The following is a 5191-nucleotide window of genomic DNA, read 5'->3' as shown; positions in this document are numbered from 1 at the left end:
ACTAGCTTGATCATCCTTTCTTATAGATCTAGATATTCTTTCAGTTAGGGCATTTTTGGTCCCAACCTTTGTGATTCTTGAGCATGGCATGCTCTTAATCAAATAAGTCGTCCTTTCAGACCCAATGAGGGGTCTTGAGTTATAAAAAGGAGATCTTGATGCTTAGTTCTTTCCCATACATGCTCTAGAAGGTATTTAGGTGTTAAGAACTTGGGATTTGTTTGCATTAAGCACTTAATGGGCATGCAAAGTCAAAAAGTCGGAAAATTTATGACTCTTAGTGGTATTTTGGCCTTGGATCTGCATTTGGATGTGAAAAGTCGAAGTATTAAGATCTTAAGTGGTTAATAGGGAAATCAATGCGTACATTGGGCGTACCGAATGGTACGCTACACGTATGCAGGTTGAGCCTCGATGCCTCAGACCACGAATACGCCTCGCGTACATCCAAATTACGCCACGCATACGAGGCCTGAGTTGACTCGGTGGATTTTGCTTGTTTTGATCGGTTTTGACCAAGGGTATTTTGGGTATTTTGAGCTGTTAATTGAGATTTGTTCCATGGTTTTGGTTAGCTGATTGTTGAGCCGATTTTTCGGAACAGAGAATTATTCAGCTTGCATTCGGACTAAGAGGTGAGTTTTCCTCACTGTACTTGCGGGTCGAAGGCATCAATGCCGAACCAACAGATTATGTATCCTGTTATAAGATGTTGTTATGATGTAGTGGTTTGTTAAGAACTGCGTTTTTATCTGCTAGCTGGTATATGTTTATCTGTGATGCTTATGTCAACATAGTATGTTTGGGTTGAGGTTGTACTGCTTTGTGCGATAACCAACAAACTCGTGAGCAATCCAGACATGAGTTGTGGGCCCTGAGGGCAAGCCAGACTTATGTTGCGGGCTCCGGAGAAATCCATATATGAGCTGAGGGCCTGATAGGCATGCCAAACTCATACTGTGGGCTCAGGGGTAATCCAGTCTTTTAGTTGTGGACCCAGTATATGTTGTTATATGTATGTGTGTTGCTACTTTGGGGGAACTAACTAAGACTTGGCGAACAGTTTTTAGTTTATCGTTTCAGGTACTTCTGAGGATCATTGGAAGGCAAAGGCGTGATCTTACACAGCTTCCTGTTTTATGTCACTAAGTCTTTGGAAAACTCTGATTTGAAATAATGCTTTTGAAACAATGACCCTTTTTGTAAACAATGTTGATTAATGGTTGATTTTGAAATATTAAATTTCCTTGACTTTTAGAGTGTTACACCATTGCCTCCGAATCCTTGCTACAAGAAGAAGCTCCAAAATTTTGTATGCTTTAATAACAGATTATCTGCTGACATCCTTATGTTGTACAATGATCGCAAATCTATCTATTATGTCGGTACATCTAACAATGAATTATCCAGCAAGTTTCCGTCAAGTTTTTGGAGTTCATCTGCACTTTAATTCATTGACGTTGGTGACAACAAGTTACATGGCTCACTTCTTGATTCAATCTCTTATTCCAAAAGCATACATAGGGACTTCAAGATCGGTTCAAATTCCTACTCTGTAAAAAATAACATCAATGGCGAGTTAGTTTTCTTTGCGACTTCACTCCAAGTTCCTGCTCTTCACCATTTGTGCTTATTCTTGAATCTAGGAGTCGTAAGATTTCTAGTTCAGTTCAACCATAAGATCATTTGACTTCAACCATAAGATCATTTGACTGATTTATTCCACAATCAGAGCCCTAAATTGAATATCGAATCCATCTCCAGATCCGATGCCATAAATCAAAGCCTTTGGATTCTTATTTGGTGTGTAATCAAAATGCAAAAATGGAGGAATACATAGAAATTGATCGGCACCTCTATGTAGTGTGTGTATCTGCAATCGATTAAGATAGAAAAAGAAATCGAAAGACTAAAGCTACAAAAAGAAGCCCTCTATTCTTCACCATTTTCTTTTTATCCATATGTGTAATTTGAGTATAGAAAGATGTCATTAATTTTTTTTTGGTTTCTTGCACACAGATGTGGAAATAAGCAGGAGATAATTTTGCAGATATGATTTTTTTGGTCTTTTCGACTTACAAAAAGGAAAATAAATGTTCATTTGGAATTCTACCAATGAAATGGATGTTGAGACTAGTGAGGGTCATTATATATATATATATATATATATATATATATATATATATATATATATATATATATATATATATAGAGAGAGAGAGAGAGAGAGAGAGAGAGAGAGAGAGAGAGAGAGAGAGAGAGAGAGAGAGAGAGAGAGAGAGGTGGGGTGGGTATGTGGGGTATATGGGCCCTTATTATTATTATTATTATTATTATTATTATATATATATATATATATATATATATATATATATATATATATATATACACACACTTATAAAAAAGAAAAATATGAAAAATAAATATAATAAGTGAAAATTTGTCATTTATATTTTTCATTTGGGCGTGTTTGGTATGAAGCGTTTTGGAGCTTCTACGTTCTAGCGTTTGACAAAACGTTTCGTCTTAAATAAAAAAACTTCATTTGGTACTACAAGATTTTAGTGTTTAGTTTAAAAAAACGCTTAAAATCTAAAAGCTATCTCACGTAGCGTTTAACTGAATGCTACCAAATACCAGCAACCCGCTTCCTCCTATCCGCTACCTGTTGCCACCAGCTACTTTGGCGAAACACAACATTTGTTGTTTAACAAAACGCTCTCAGCTACCCGCTTTCTACTATCGCTGTGTTTAGTTTTTTCGTTCGCACAATCCATGTGTTATTTTTTTGCTCCGATTATATTTATTTTATTTTTTCCGTTCGGACTATCACTTTGTTATTTTCTCGTCCCGACTATCTCTGTGTTATTTTTTCTTCCGACTATCCATTTCATATTATTAGTTCGGACTATCATTGTGTTATTGTTTTGTTCGAACTATCTATGTATTGTGTAATAGTTTACTTTTTTCAGAAAATCACAACAAAAGAATAACACGAAATAGTTCGAACTAGACAATAACACAATGATAGTCCGAACGGAAAAAATAACACATGAATAGTTCGAACGGAAAATATAACACAAAAATAAACCGAACAAAAAAAATAACAAATGGATAGTCCAAATGGAAAAAAAGTAACACATTGATTGTTGGAACGAAAAAATAAAACAGAGATAGTGTGAATGAAAATATAACACAAGGATGGTCCGAACGAAAAAAAATATCACATGGATAGTTTGAACGAAAAAAATAACACAACGATAGTCGGAACGGAAAAAACTAACACAAGAGTTATCGGAAACAAAAAATAAAATGGAGATAATTCGAATGAAAAATAACACAAGGATACTCTGAATGACTAAAATAACATAATGATAATTTAACCGAAAAATAATACAATGATAGTCTAAATGGAAAAAAGAAATAATAATAACACAAAGATAGTCCGAAGGAAAAATGACATATGAATAGGCCGAACGAAAAAAATAACACAACCATAGTCGTAAAAATAACATGTGAATAGTCTGAACTCTAGGGGAAACCTTGTATACTGCCTAGGTACATAATATTCCGCTAAATGAGAAACTTTGTATACTGTTTGTTCGACATAATGTTTATGTTCTGCATATTATGCATAAAGCATCACACAATTATAATACTCATACTAATATATCTGAAAATAAATAAAATAAACTTTGTTTTATTATTATTTATATTATTGTTATTTTTAATATTTTCTAAATAATAATAATAATAATAATAATAATAATAATAATAATAAATCAAATAAGTTAAATAATATTAATAAAAAACAATAGAAGACAAAATAGACAAAAAAAAAATAAAAAAAATAAAAAATAATAATAATAATAATAATAATAATAATAAAAATAAAAAGTTTAAAAAGGATGATGCGTGCTTATAGAATTATCAATTTTTATTTACATCCCCATATTTATATATTCTATCATCAGCAGCAGAATTCATATCATCAAGGATTGAGAAACATAAAAATTAATAGCCGGATGGAGGGGGAAGCATACAATTTCATTTTAGATTGGAGTTTAGCTGTGGCATCTCTCTTCTACTGTCACAGTGTTGGCAAGTTTACTGCACCTGGTACAACTCGATTCGTGGCTTTGTTTCCTGTTATGTTTCTCTTCTTCTATCTTCCTTTAAATCTGCACACGATGTTTCTTTGTGGTCCAACCTTTTTCTTCATTTCGTGGCTTGGAAGCTTCAAGCTCGTTCTTTATTCTTTTGGTAAAGGCCCTTTATCTTCAAAGCCACCCCTCCCTTTATCTCACTTCATTTCTACAGCTTGCCTGCCTATCAAGGTCAAAAGAAACCAAGAAGACACATCCGACCAAATCACAAAAAGGCCCCAAAGATCCATCATAGATTATGCTCCCAGAGTTTTTCTCTTACTGATTGCAATCAAGGCCTATGACTATAAAGCCAATCTCCATCCTCTGTTGTTAACATCAATTTATTCTTATTACATCTTCTTCTGGCTGGAGTTAATCCTAGCTGTGGCTGCTTCTTTAGCTCGAACCCTAGTTGGCGTTGAGCTTGAACCACAATTTGATGAGCCTCACCACGCAACCTCTGTCCAGAACTTTTGGGGAAAAAGATGGAACCTTATGGTGTCTAGTATACTACGCCCTACAGTCTACCACCCATCTCGAGCAATCTTTAGGGGTGTAGTTCCTGAAAGATGGGTATCGGTGCCCGCTGTTTTCACAACGTTTCTTGTGTCTGGGATCATGCACGAGATAATATTTTACTACCTTGGCCGGTTAACCCCAACATGGGAAGTCACTTGGTTTTTCGTAATTCAAGGGGTTTGGGTCGGAATTGAGATAGTGATCAAGAAAACCATTGGTCGTCAGTTCAAGCCCCTACGAGTGGTATCCCGGGTATTAACGTTGGTGTTTGTGATAACTACGAGCTTTTGGCTGTTCTTTCCACCATTCATGAGATTGAATCCCTTTGCTAGAGGTTGTAGAGAGCTATTGGCATTTGCAGGGCTTTTTAAGCATGGATATCTAATTAGGCCAGATGAGTATTCATGTCCATACTTTTAGTTTCATGTATAATTGTCTATGTAGCAACAACCTTCTGCTTTAGTCTGGATTATCTCTGTTTCAATCCATTTTCTTTTACCGGTTTATATTAATATCCTTTATCA

General features: G+C 34.9%; 1 pseudogene; it reads left to right on the top strand.

Annotated features, from left to right (window-relative positions):
• Positions 1-3950: 3950 nt before the first annotated feature.
• LOC145107318 (acyl-CoA--sterol O-acyltransferase 1 pseudogene) lies at positions 3951-5191 on the top strand (annotated as a pseudogene).

The sequence above is a fragment of the Lactuca virosa genome, chromosome 4 (genome assembly GCF_052849685.1).
Source record: "Lactuca virosa cultivar CGN04683 chromosome 4, Lactuca_virosa_CGN04683_v6, whole genome shotgun sequence".
Taxonomy (NCBI): Eukaryota; Viridiplantae; Streptophyta; class Magnoliopsida; order Asterales; family Asteraceae; genus Lactuca; species Lactuca virosa.
This window is presented reverse-complemented; position numbering and strand designations above follow the sequence as displayed.